Raw genomic sequence first — 15,772 nt, forward strand, 5'->3', positions numbered from 1 at the left:
CTAACTCGAACCCACAACCACACAGTCCTGGTGCAAACTGCCTCACAATCGGCGCTCTGTCTACACACTCAGAAAAACCCGCTCTGATACCACTTGATGGGGACACAACCCAACAACCAGAATAGACACAATAGAAAGGGGAAATATATTAACTGAGAAAATAAGCTGGTACAAACAATGCAGGGAAAATAAACTCAAAACATGCCCTGCGGGCTTACAATAGCATAAATCTGGAGAATATTTCTCCTTTTAGCACCTCCTCTCAAGCTCCAATCCGAACTGCCTTTTACAATGCCAGAAATCTCCTTAAATAGACCCCAGAGGGTTAAGGACTAGGAGTACATTCTAGAAAGTGCTAGTAGGCATCCACCGACAAAATAGAAGGTTCCGGAAGCTGCGTTAGAAGTCGGTGCAATTCTAGAAGAATCCAAAAACGGTAGCCGAACTTCCGGGAGGCATAACTTTTGAACCGTAACTCCGATCGACGAACCGTTTACATTTCCGGAAAGCTCTCGAAGCGCTCTATAGCCCTATGGACAAGCTTTGCTCGTCCCCCATTTTTCGACCCTTTTCGAGGTCATTTAATGCCCCAAACCTGACTTTGAAGCATTCTTAGGGGGTCTCCAAAATCCGAAAAACTGCAATAACTTTCAAACCGTGGGGCCTTTTGACCTGATTCTTTTTCTGGAATGCTCTAAATCTCGATTACATTCATCTGGCCAAGTCACACCTTCTAGGTCACCAAAATGATGGTCAAATTGCATGCTCCTATTTTTTCGGGATTTTTAAATGCACTGATAGTTGAACTATGAGTGTTGGAACCTTTATTTGAGCCAAATGGGTATCCGAAAATGCAAAGACATAAAATAGAAACTAAGTCTAAGTACATTTTTTGGTTGACACAGGATTGCCCTTATACCTCTGGATGCTCCTGCATCAGAGTCAGCTTGAGGAACTCGAGTTTTCTACTATCTGGCTGACTCAGTAATGTTTTGTTCACTTGTGTTTGGCTAACCTTGCCAGTGTAAATATTAGAATGGTATATATGTAATGTATTATGTCATTTTTGAAAAGATGAAACGTTGTGTATCGTTGTATGGTGTTGTATTGCAATATTTTTAGAAGAATAAAAGTGAATCAACAGCAGAACAGAGGAATACAGCAAGGTCAACATAGATACAAAAAAGTTATATCTATCACATCAGGTGATCAGTGCATAAAGGATCTTATCAGCAATCAGTTATAACCAAATTCACTACTTCATCCTAATAGGTGAATCGGTTTGTAAATCCTTTAACAGGGTAGACTTAATAGTCTTTTGTAAATCTCTTGATAGAGTGAATACTTTATTGTATTTTTGTAAATCCTCTAACAAGGTGGATCTAGCAATCCTACTTGCTCCTAATAGGGAAGATCACCAGAAGTGATCATTGTAAGCCTTAATAGGCCAACTTTATACTGCAATATTGAAGTTTTGTGGGCATCATCCCCACCCCAGTTTTACTTTCTAATTGGAAGGTTTCTGGGTCATCAAATCAGTGTGTTCATGTGTTATGAATGTTTATCTTTTCATGCATACAGTAGATTAGATGGATGAATGGTGAATATGTTATTGACTTGAAGTTTTAGAGTTACTGATTCACCCCTCCCCTCTTAGTAACCTTGTTAGTCTTGATTATTTCCAAAAATTGGTATCAGAGCATTGTGGTTCTCAGGATAAAGTTTGACAGCTTGAGTAAAGATCAAGGAAAATGGAGATATTCAGACTTGACAAATCTATTGAGAATGAAAAGCTAGATTTGGAAATGGCCATGGCTCAACTCAAAGAAGCAAAGGAGCATCTTTCTCAATCTCTAAAAAGAAGAAAAGAACTTGCAAGACAAATGAATGATCATCAGTATGTTGAAGAAAAGATTGAAGACCTTTTACCGTCAAGCAGCTCAAATGAAGCTAATCAAGCAATCAAGAAACTCCTAGCAAAGAATGGTTCTCTTCAGGAAGAAGTAAGAAAGCTTAAAAGAGAACAAGAAATCCAATCCATCAGGCTATGTGAAGTTCTAGAATAGAGAAACAAGGCAAATGAAAACTTAGAGGTAAGAAATAATCAATCCCTTCAGCATGAAAATCTTATAAGTCAACTATCTAATGCAAATGAAGAAATTGTGAATTTAAGATCTGAGAATGAAAGTTTGAGAAATGATTTAATCATTGAAACACAAATCAATGCAAGCTTACAAAGTGATCTAAGATCTGAAAGACAAATGAATGAAAGTTTGAAAAATGACTTAAATATTGAAAAGCAAGTCAATGAAAGGATGATAAAATCTCAAACAGATGTGGATCAATTGAATCAACAAAATGAGCAGAATCTTCATAGACAAAAAGGTAAAGCAGGCCTTGGATACAATGAAGACGGTGAATCTTCCAAACAAGGTGCCCAAAGGAATCAAAGACCCACTTGCAATCACTATGGCAAGATAGGTCATACATCTAACAGATGTTGGAGCAATGGTAAAGGGAAATTCAATGGTAAATGCTACAATTGCAATCAACATGGTCACAAAGCCAATGAATGCAAAGAGAAAACAAAATTTGAAGGCAAATGTCACAAATGCAAGAAACAAGGTCACAAGGCATCTGAGTGCAGATCCAAATCATTCAATCCAATAGAAAAAATTGTCAAAGCATTATTTGGTTGGGACTACAATACTTGGTGCAGATGTCACTATTGTGGAGAATATGGACACATTGGAGTAAACTGTACAAGGCATCACCTAAGGAAGAAAGATACTACCATAAGATGTTATACATGTACCAAACTTGGTCATTATATCCAAGAATTGCATGAACATAGGAAGAGTTGAAGATTAAAAGAAGGCCAAAGCTAAAAACATCCGAAAACAGATGAGACAACAGTGGATTCCTAAATCTACCGAACCAAAAAGTTCAAATGATGGCAATGTCACTCAAGAAGTGGGTGACTCCACCATTTCTAATTAGAACCATTAAGAAGGATCAGGGACTACATCTTCAAGCTATATCCTAAGCAGTTCCAGAATGAAAGAGTGCAAATGACAAATTAGTATTTCAGATACAAGACATAGTTCACTGTGATGCATCTACCGAGCAAGGTTGGTCTCAGACTTAACCAAGCTAGGTCGGGAATATGAAAGGTTTTTTTTGTTCACTGAGTTTCAAGGTTTACCAATTAAATCAGTGACTATCTGACAAACCCTAGGTCATCTCAGCTACCTTTGTACCCAAGCATTAATGGAAAATTTTTCATCAAAAGGGCAGCATTTGATCTCATTTTTCACTGCGAATTTAGAATATACAGAGCGAAGAGATTTCCAAGAGCATGCAAGTGAGTTCAAGCGATTTGAAGTGATTTTCCAGCGAAGATTTTTTTTATGAAATCGTTCACTCACCGAATAGCAATGGCATCCATGAGCACCAGTAGCAGCAAGACGAAGAGGGGCTTTGAAATGCTTGTGAAGGGAGTCGAATGGAAAGCACCTAGCTTCAAGCTCATTCCTGCCATAGCTGAATCACTCGACCTGCATGGAGCTCAATCAAGAATTCCACCAAAGGTACTCCTTATTAACGATATTTGTACTCATTTTAAGTGCAATATTCAAGAAATTGGTACATTAGAAATGGATAGTACCCTAGCCGAGTTATGTGTGGATGGAACTCTCAAACCCGAGCACAAGCATCTGGAAACCAAAGGTTTGACCCATATCTCGCACTTGCCAAGGAACTTTCAAATGAAATGGATAAGATACATCTTAAGCCATGTGCATAATGGTCAGTTGTGGTTAGAGCAACCTGTCATGATAATGAAAAAGATGATTCATAAGATCATGGGTTTACCTATGTTAAGCAAATCCAAAACCACCAAAACCCTAAGTCAAGATAAAATTTAGAAGTTAACCCTAGCTGAATGGGATGGCAAAGGACTAAAACTTAACAATGTATCAGATATAGAGCTAAGATTTGGAATTCATTTAATTTCATATAAGATGTATAGTTCCAGCAGATTGAATAGAGTGCCCTATGATGTTGTGGACTTAGCATATAAGGTTGTGAAGAAGAATATGGAATTTGACTTGGCAGATGTACTGTTGAAAAAATTCAACAAAAATATGGATAGCATAAGGACTTCAAAGAGAAACCCTTGTAAATTTGGTTCTTTGTTAACCTGTTTATTTTTCTATGTGCAAAAGTTTTTCCCTTCTAAAGGTACATTATTATGGAGAAAGGATGTTCCAATTTTGTATCAGATTAATGAATTCATTACAGAAATGGGCAAATTTTTTGATAAAGTAATGGATATCTATTTTGAATATTTCAAAGAGAGAATGAACAACAGATTTAGAATTCCCCCTAAGCTTGTTGAGGACTACAAAGATGATGTATGCTTCATAGTTGACTATGACAAAGTGTATATACAGGCAGTCATACCCCAAGTGGCATGGGTAAAACCATTGCCTTATGAGCTGAATATTGATGAAGAAAGAAATGTAATTGAGGCACTAATGGATGAGCCAACTATTCCCAATATTCCAACATTCGGTACCTATGATGAGGCAAAAGCAAGAATTGAACTTGAAATCAAGCTATCTTAGGCAATTAACAAAGGAAAGAGGAAAACTGCTAAGTTAAAAACTGATACTGGCCCTCTTATGCTTACCGAAGGAAAAGATGAAGATGTAGAAGAAGAAGAATCTGAAAGAGAGGAATCAAAAAAGGAGGTAGAGCCTGTAAAGAAGAAAGGTAGGGTAATCATTACCAAACCTCAGGCAGTATTTTCAAGGAGAACAAAGAAAGGCAATAAGGAAAGTGAAGTTGTGTTTAACAAGCCTCCTCTCACATTTGAAGATAGGCTAAAACAACTTAGGATTGGTGCAAGAATCAGCAACTTTAAAGCCTTAAAGTATGAATCAAGGACTCCTGTTGAGCAAAAGGAAATTGAAGATCTGGTAATGGAGAAGTTGGGAACTTGGAGATTCTCCCTAGACCAATTTGTCTCCCAAATTCTTGCAATATTGTTTGATAAAATAAAGGTAAGATGGGAGATCATCGAGCGAACTGTTAGAGACATTTTTTAATAGAAATTGAGAGAACTGGTACCTAGCCTGACAAATGCAGAAATCAAAAAGGCAATGAAGGATTAGGAAGGAAGAATGAATATGAGATTTAATTCATGTCTCATATTGTTAAAAAATATAGAACCAATTGTTAAGAATGCAACTGATGTTTGGAATGATACTTATAAATTGCATAAGCCAAGTGATGAACCTATTGAAATCAAGGATGATGATAGTGATGATATGGATGATGAGCAAGGTAATGATTCCATCTACATGGATGTAACTAATGAAGATCTCCAACAATTATTGAAGGAGAAGGAAGAAGAAGAAAAGGAGGAAGAAGCAGTTGAGGTGGAGGATGACCCAGTGAAAATTGTAGCAGCAGTCATTGCATCTCTTCCTCACACTCCACCAAAATCTGTTACTATAGAGACAGCTTCCACTAGTGAGATTATGACCACTACAACCACATCAATTGCTCAATCTTCACCAGTCTCCTCCCAGCTCCAGGTATTCCCAATGCAAGTGCCAAGCACTTCATCTACTAAACTGCAGGCAACTTCTTCAGTTATCGAGTCATCCACTGTAGCAGCAAGCACACAAGGTATATCAAATCCTCCTGTAGTATGTACAATAAGTTTTCCAATTTTCTCTCCAATTTTGTCAACATCAGCTACATTAGCACCAATTTTTGCACCAGTAAGTTCTCCAATTGTGAATATTCTGGTATGCACATTAATTTTGGGAGGTATATCAATTTTGGATACAGTTAGCACTTCTCTCAGTCTTCCTTTAGTTGGTCCTATTCCATTTTTGACAGCTAGTCTAGCCTCATCAACCATTGTCTCTATTTTCAAAGGAAAAGATGTTAGCATAGCAGAAAAATCAAAGACTCCATTAAAATTTCTACTTACAGGCAAGATAGTGGATGAGGATGTAGACTTGGATAAAGAAATTTTCATTCCCAAGATAGATATGTGTGGGGCCCATTTGTCGTTGCACCAAAAGCCATGACTTTTAGTGAACATGGAACACCACATAATTAACCACCTGTGGGCAGGGGAGCGCGTCGCATCACCCAACAATCTCCCCCTCGACGCGCATACCAGGTGCTTACGCGGGTCGAAAAGGCACCGGGGAGATTTGAACCCATGACCAGGCCAAAACAAGGCTCTGATACTGAGCAAACTATGTGAACAAGCATGAATCCACACATCCCATGCCATGCTTTCAACCTTCACAAATGCTCCCTTTCTCCCTTGGCTAACCTGTCAAGCCTTGTCCCGCTTGACTCTTGCCTTTTGTCTTCTCCTTGTCACCCTTTTTTTTTCTCACAACAACTACCCTTGTGGCTACTTATATAGTAGCAAGTCCCACAAAACCACCAAGTGGTATTACATAAACCATGTGCTAAAACCATGTGCTACCTAACCCACTGACCCCACATTTAATATTGGGCATTTAATTCTTTCCCCCAATATTAAATAATTACACCAAATATTATCACAATGTTACAATACAACTCATCAAGAATATTCCATGAGAATCTTTACATGTTGCACGTCCATCTAGGTACAACATTACATAATAAAAATAAAATAATAAAATAACAATATTATGCAATGTGTGCAACACCCATTATCTCAACAATCTCCCACTTGTTGTATACATTGCATAGGGTCAATCTATAGCCACATAAATAAACAAGGGAACAATCCGTCCCAACAAATCTACCATCATGGATCAAAATACACCTAGTGCTCCATCCTGGTACCTGCAACAAAATCAAAGTATCCAGCATCTCGAACATGAATGATCTCACCTCCTATTATGCCACTCCCACTGGACATACATAGAAGCCATCCAAAGAGAAAACCACCCAACCTGTTGCATTAGAAGATCATAAAATCCTGTACCAATTGAAATTTCAAGCACAAATAACCTGATCCAAAGGTAATCACATGTATCCGTAGTTGTCAAAATATCTATAGCTAAAATAGGACCCACAACAAAGTGCCAAACCCATCCAACTATCCATACCTCAAAGGTATAACAAGTGAATCTTATATCACCGACATATCCAATCTGCAACCTGCAATCACAAGCCTCAAGAGAAATACCTGCCACATATATACCAAGAAGCTCCCATTGCAAAAGATAATGTCAAATCTATAACCAATCCACTCAACACATCTCAAAGAAGTGAATCCATGTAGTATCAAGGACATCCACAATACATAAACTAATATCTTGCAAGAATAACTCTCATAACAAGTCTCCAATGCTCTCCCAAGTTCACCACAACCAATAGAGGAAAGAGATAAAGGAATAACCATGTCATCTCTCACATGACATACATGAGCACAAACCAGTGATCAAAATCTCTAACCAATCTCAAATCCAATGTAAGAAAAAACTGAACATCCAGGAAGATAACCAAGACCAGAGAAACTATGCAAATCAAACCTGTATCATGTCCTTCTACACACATCTCTAGATGTAAACTGTGCAAGTATGATCTCCTCCATAAAACCCCAACAAGAAGCCTCAACAAGACCCAAACCATATCATATAACTAATCATGGATGTAAGCCTCTCACAAGAAGATCAAACTCAATAAAACCATTCCTAAACCAAGGAATAACCATTCCTTATCCAAAGAAAATGCCCAATATAAAACCATCTCCCAAACTCAACCAGCATAACAACATATGAAAATGGAGATAACCAATGCTAAACCATCTCTCAAATGAACCTTCCAGAACTAACTCATGTACCATAGCTCAAGATCCATATCCATGAAAGACAAGCATAAATATAATGCAACTAAGAAAAAAACACTGGGCCATACCTCTCAAGTAGAAAACCGCCGAGTAGACCAAGAGTGGGGAATGAGAATGCTCATCAAGATACCCAAGTCTCCAACCAAGACTCATCTAAGAACAATCTCCTCTCAAGTCCATATCAGGTGACTGCCCCTTGGACTTCCTGCTGAAACCATCAACCGTCCCAACAAATACTTCTCTAATTCAAAAGAAATCAGCGTCACCACCATCTCTAAGTATCCATGAGCACCTGTAACTAATCAATCCATGCCAACTCCAAATGCAACATAGAAATATCATGAAGTATCCAACTTATGATCAGTGTACTCAATACCAAGAAACTAAACCAAGATCAATGTCAAAGTTCCAACCATGGCCTCAGGAACATAAACATGACAACATGATCTTACCATCTCAACTAAAGAGATAACATGCTCCATATGAACACACCATAACATGTCACAACTCTAAAAGTGTATCAAGAGTATACCATGACATAATAATGAAACCATCCTCGCATCAAGGATAACATGCCAAATAAAAGCATAAACCACACCTTTACCAAGAACTCTGTGAGTCCTCAAGATGCAACCATCTCCATACACCATGAAGAAAACCATCTCCACATACTAGGAAGAACCATCTCCACATACCATGAAGATAACCAAGAACTCCATGAGTCCTCAAGATCTAACCATCTTCACACACCATGAAGATAACAAGTGCACCATGCAAATGTCAAAGACGCTTCTGTAGCAACAGGATCTAAGACAAACCTCCAACATCTGCAAACACTCAATAAATATATCAATGCCAACAAAAAAAAAAAAAAAACTCCCACTCAATCATGGTACCAAGTCACCTATGGCATCATAAAATCCATCTCCTATATGAAGATCCAAATCAAACCAGGAACTAATCCTGAACTGTCACCCCATCACTATCACAAGCTCCCACTAAACTGTGTATCCAAGCTATCCATGACATCATGATGAAAAATAACCATCCTCTAACCATCAGAATCAACCAAGGCATCAAACCATCAAAGAACTCAAAGTGCACATCATGAGCTCCTCAAAAGAAACCAAATAACCATGATCCTCAACCAAGAAGATATACCACCATAACTTAATCAAAAAATCCAAGCTAATGAACATCAAGGATGTACCTGTATAACCAATCATGTCATGCCAAAATCCATGGCACCATGATCACATCCATGAACCGAGCATCTGGCTCTCAATATGTCCAACCTGTCAGCATAGTCAACCACAATCCTCCACCATGACTGTACCTGGTAACAACATTTCATCCCTTCTACATAAAGATAAAATCATGTGACTTAGGGCATAGACAACCCAAATCCAAGCCACCAATCTGAATATGCATCAATAATGAAAGATCAATGGGCAAAGACAACCCATAACCAAGCTATAAACGCAACCTGTAAGTATAGACTGCTTACAACACTGCACAACTTGTAGATCCAACAAGTCATCATGCATATCCAAACGAAACACTAATAACCATATCATCATGAGACCAATCTGAAATATGAACTGAGTATACAATGACATCAAAACTTAAATCTCCAATGCCATAAACTCACAATGTTACCATAGTCAAAATATATCTATAAACTGTTCAGATAAATATATCACCAAATAAATCATGCCAAACCTACAACAAATCTGAACCAATGTGTAGAGCTCTCCAAGAGCTTTCCGTTGACTACTTGAAGTCCAAAATCCGACTCTGTATGCCCAAGTTATGCCCCAATCCGTGCTTAAAATAAATAACATCTGACTTTAGGGCTCTCAAAACCTGACAAAATTTTCAAATCATAGAACTAAACCTATACCATGTTGTAGTGCTCTGAATTAGCTTTCCAACGCCTGTAACAACTTTGAAATCCAATATTCCGAGAGAAAGTTATGGCCATTTTACTAAGACAGTCTTTTTACCATTTTCAGTACGATTTTTCATTTATTTAATTTTTCAGTGATGAAAATTTCGACGGGATTAAATTTGACGGCCATCATGGGCTGAAACCAAAATACTCTTTCATTTCTTCTAAACATGGCCAAACTAGGGCATATTATATATCAAAATTTATGAAAATGTCGACCCGGATCCAATGGTGAGGTCTGTTTTTACCCAGGAGGTCATTTCTGCAAACTACCCCTCAAAACCCTCATTTTAAATGAAACATCCGAAAAAATATTTTTGTCCAACAATTTCACATGCCCAAATCTTTTAACATCCCATCATAACAGAAAACCCAAAACCCTCAGATCTGCAATAAATCATTTATATATCTTGCCCTTTCTTTTATCCTCTCATGCATTCCCATGGACTCAATCTAGGGTTACAATAATAAAGCCATAGCTCTGATACCACTCGTGGGGCCCATTTGCCGTTGCACCAAAAGCCATGACTTTTAGTGAACATGGAACACCACATAATTAACCACCTGTGGGCAGGGGAGCACGTCGCATCACCCAACAATATGGATACTGCTTCAGTTGATGAACTAAGACTGCTCAGTCAACGCATAGAACTAAAGGCAAAGTAGAAACAACTAAGGAATGAGAGAGATAGAGATTTTAATATTATTGAAGGAGCAAAGAATATTATTACTGAGGATATAGGTGTTGATGTTGATACTTCTCAACACATTTTTTTACAATTAGAAGAGGCAGTTAATAAATTCAATGAGGATATCTCTGGTCAAGAAAAGTTGATGGAGAAGGCAGAAAAGAAGTTTGATAATAACGTGCTTGAGTACATTGCTCAACATATAGCAATAAATCAGGTTGAATTAACCACAATTTTGGCCAACATTGAAAATTCTTTTAATAATGTAACATCTCTTTTTGCTAAGCTTTGTGATGTTATCGAGTATACTAAGGAGATAAGAGAGAAATTGAATAAGATAGATGAGGATCTGAAAGCAAGTGCACAAAAGCTGAAGCTTGACCCCAGTTCAAGCTCATCTCATCACCTCAGAATCAAATTTTAATCAAAGAAGTAGGCAAAGTTTCTTAGAGAAGAAGGAAGGATTTGGTCTACACTATTAGATATTCAGAACATGATTCTTCCTATCATGGACATAATGCAGAAACATATTGCATACTACAAAACATTGATCCATGACAACAATTTCTCTGTTGCAGACCATGTGATTGAACTTTCTGCAGAAGTTCAAGTAGCTCTATCCACATGCAAAATCTTGCAAGAGAATTGGGATAAGACTCTGCAACTCATTCTCAGGGTACATTTTGAGTTTATCTCACATTTTGGTGTCTCTATGTAAATACATTATTTTATTCTTTGGCATTATTGTCAAAAAGGGGGAGAAATAGATACTCAGAAAGAGATATTGGTAAGATCAATATACAAAAGGGATAAAGAGATACTGTGAATAAAAGTCATACAACTCATGTAAATACCTTATGTATATTGTATGGGGGAGTTATATGTAAGGAAGCCATGTATATTCAGCAGAATCAGACATCATTATGTCAGATGTTGTATATAAGTTTTGGCCCATAAGTGTTTTTGTCACTAATGCCAAAGGGGAAGATTGTTAGAATTATGATATATTTGTCATTAGTTACAACACTTATTCGATTATGAATGCTTACCGAGCTCATCACTCAGTCTACAGTTTATACCAAGCATTCCTTTGGAAATTGAGCATATGGGCAGTTCAACAGTGTTTACCAAGTTCATAATGGTTACGGAGCAGAACAATGTTCTCCAAGTAGTTAGTGGTCACCAAGCTTCACAGTGTTTACCAAGTTCTCAGTGTTCACCGAGTCATCCATTGAAATTAGTGTTTACCGAGTGATCAAGGTAAATGAAGTACTTAGTGTTTACCAAGTGATCAAGGTAAATGAAGGACTTAGTGTTTACCAAGTGATCAAGGTAAACGAAGCAATCAGTGTTCACCAAGTAAAGAAGGTTATCAATGGATTTAGTTTTTACCGAGTAACACAATATTCACCGAGTCACCAATGGTTACCGAGTTCCAAACTACTTAGAGTGATTAGTATGGATCATGCCTCTACTCTTACCAACTGCATGATGATGCAATGTATTATAGTGGATGCCGAGTATCAGAAGGTCACCAAGTCAGCTTGAGGAACTTGAGTTTTCTACTATCTGGCCGACTCAGTAATGTTTTGTTCCCTTGTGTTTGGCTGACCTTGCTAGTGTAAATATTAGAATGGTATATATGTAATGTATTATGTCATTTTTAAAAAGATAAAATGTTCTGTATCATTGTATGGTGTTGTATTCCAATATTTTGAGAAGAATAAAAGCGAATCAGCAGCATAATAGAGGAATACAACAAGGTCAACATAGATGCAGAAAAGTTATATCTATCACATCAGGAAATCAGTGCATAAAGGATCTTATCAGCAATCAGTTATAACTAGATCCACTGCTTCATCCTAATAGGTGAATTAGTTTGTAAATCCTTTAACAGGGTAGACTTAACAGTCTTTTGTAAATCTCCTGACAGAGTGCATACTTTATTGTATGTTTGTAAATCCTCTAACAAGGTGGATCTAGCAATTCTACTTGCTCCTAACAGGGCAGATCACCAGAAGTGATCATTGTAAGCCTTAACAAGCCAACTTTATACTACAGTATTGAATTTTTTTGGGCATCATCCCCACCCCAATTTTACTTTCTAATTGGAAGGTTTCTAGGTCATCAAATCAGTGTGTTCATGTGTTATGAATGTTTATCTTTTCATGCATATAGTATATTAGATGGATGAATGGTGAATATATTATTGACTTGAAGTTTTAGAGTTACTGATTCACCCCTCCCCTCTTAGTAACCTTGTTAGTCTTGATTATTTCCAACATACTAAACACTGCTCTATTATTGCTACTGCTATTGTTCTCATGGTTTCAAATCCTATTCATCAATCAAATCTAAAAATTCTCTAGAAGACTACTTTTTTCTGTATCTTCATGTTGCATATCTCTTCCATAGAGATATTCATGAATCTTTTTAAATCATCATAATAAAGTAGAGATTTTTGCACACTCTTCTCCTGCATACACACTTAGGAGTTTCTTCATGCACTCTTCTCCCCCATTAACATCAATAACAAAGACTTAATTATGTTAATTGCTTCTCAAAGACCTTAACCAACTCAACTATCCAAAGAAACTATTCAATACCAAATACCAAGAATTATTAATGACTCTGCTCATCACAAATACTCCCCTATAAGAAGCATCAACATTCAGTCTAGTCTAACAATAGTGATCTATACCACTGGATAGATGCAATGTCTTCATCATCTATTCTAAAATAGATAGGGGTATAACCCCAAGCATACCTCTCAAGTACTTAAATGTATCTTTAGCTTAGGGCTTCATAAAGATATCTACAATCTAATCTTTAGTACTCACATACTCTAATCTCATTTTTTGCTACTTTCCCTCTCCAAAAATGATACTTAATAGATATATGCTTGCTCTTAGAATGCAATACAAGATTCTTTGACATACCCATTATACCTATATTATCACAGTATATGATAACGAATTCTAAAAATTGTATCCTAATGTCTTTCAGCATCTGCTTTATCCACATCACTTGATTACAATTATTTGCTACTACTACACACTCTGCCTCAACTGTACTAAGTGAGATACAATCTTGTTTCTTTATTAGCCAAGAAACCAATCTTCCTCCAAGAAAGAATAGTCCACTAGTGGTGCTCTTTCTTTCATCCATACTACCTACCCAATCTGCATTAGTATATGCACATAGAGTGAAATCACTTGATAATTCATACCATATCTCATAATTAGTTTTCTTCTTCAAATATCTAAGTATCTATTTTATAGCTACATAGTGATACTCCTTAGTATCGACTTGAATACAAATACTTTTCGATGACTATGGGAGAATACAATCAATAACATTGGCATTGTATCTCTTCCAATAGTCATCAAGTCATTTAGCCTATTCTACATTACTATTTGATAATAGAAAAGAAATCAGACGTGTAATCTACATTATCAACAAAGAAATAGGCATCAAGAGCATTCATAAATAAGATATTACTAACTACTCTTTAGTTGTTCAAGATTAAATACAGGTGTTCAGATTTATTGTCTAGAAAGTTCTACAATTAACACTCCCTACCAACAAAAATGCATATTTTCATGTATATAGTAACTAGGTATAAAAATTGTAGGTTTGGATGTAGAAAGTATGAGTTTTAAGGTGTTAGAAACATTTTGAAAAACTTTTTTTATTGTGCTCTAGGAAGATTTTTGTTATCCCTTGAAACTATTGGTAGATTTCACCCTAATTGGCATGTACCAAGAGATCTGGGATTTATTTTTTTTAGTACTTTTTTCTATTTAGATTGCTGATACATAGTAAAATTCTCACCCACATCTTTAGATCTACAATTTTAAAAATGAATATGAATATTCCTCTGTGAATTTCAAAGTTAGTTTTCAACCCTTCTATTTATCTCTTATCATAGACCTATTTCCATGTTTTAATTTGATTTATTGTACCCATATCGAATCTAGATCCATTTTATAATTCTTGTCACTTATTTAATTGGTTTAATTGACATTCAAATCATACAATTAATTTTAATTAACATTGTATAAAAGAGGACTTTCTTGTGTACTACCTTAGTATAGTTTGGGTTTATTATCAATATCCCTTCATGCTATTTGGGTTTTTATAATCGAACTTGAGTTATATTGAGAGTTTTATTTTGAAACCCTTCTTTATCTTGTATTAAATGGCTTAGTGTGAAGGTTTGATTTTAATGAATTTATCTCATCTAGTTTTCATTGTTAAACTTATTGTACCCATTTTTCTATCAAATTTTTTGGTGAACCCAATTCATGTTGCCATAATTTTTGGATTTAGATTTTTTCTTTGTACATTCTCTCCTTTTTGTGATATGACAAATTATATGTTTCTACATTGTGAAGTTAGATCTCTTTATCTTTTTATGATCCTTTTTACATTGATAATTGTTACATATTTGTTTGGTTAGATATTAGTAGATTATTCTTTTTTGATCTCCTATTTTATGAGGCTTCTCACATTAATTCAAACCTATAGTATTTCTATCAAAATAGTCAATTTATTCCTGGGCTCTTTTGATCACAACTCTTATTTCCTTCCTAGAATCAATGATGATACCAACATTTTTATCTCATGATGTCAATCTGATCAAATATAATAATCCTTTTTACTATTACTACAATAAAGGTGATGCTTCTAGAGTTCCTATTTTCTAATTTGATAAGCTTTCTCATAAATTTTATTAGTTGGAAAATGGGTTTTTCAAGAGAGTCAAAATCTTGTTAGTACTTTTGGGGCTATTAATAAATTTATTACTCACAATGATAATAACATTTCTTTTTTTCATGGTATATCTCATCTTATTATTGCTCATGCTAATCCTTTAATAAGAAGTACTCAATTCTTAGGATAGATTCCTCCTTCCACAACTATTGAAACTTCCATTCCAATTTCAACCTCCATTCCTAGCATTCTCACTTATGTGCCACCTCTCATGATGACTTCTAATTTTTTTTTCTAATCCTCTTAGTTTCTTCCTAATCCAACACTTCCCACTACTATTACTCCCACTTATATACCTTCTTAATTTCCTTCATCCAATGTTGCGCCTTTCAAATATTCCAATCCTCTTCTTACTCCTTTCAATCCTCCACCAATATTTTTGCATATACAGTCTTATTCCTATAGTAAAATTCCTAGCACATTTAATATTTCTATATCTATTATTGTATATTGTAATCCCACCATTAGAAGCTTGGTTCA

This window comes from Cupressus sempervirens, chromosome 2 (genome assembly GCF_028749045.1).
Source record: "Cupressus sempervirens isolate cs-2001-9-10 chromosome 2, ASM2874904v1, whole genome shotgun sequence".
Lineage (NCBI taxonomy): Eukaryota > Viridiplantae > Streptophyta > Pinopsida > Cupressales > Cupressaceae > Cupressus > Cupressus sempervirens.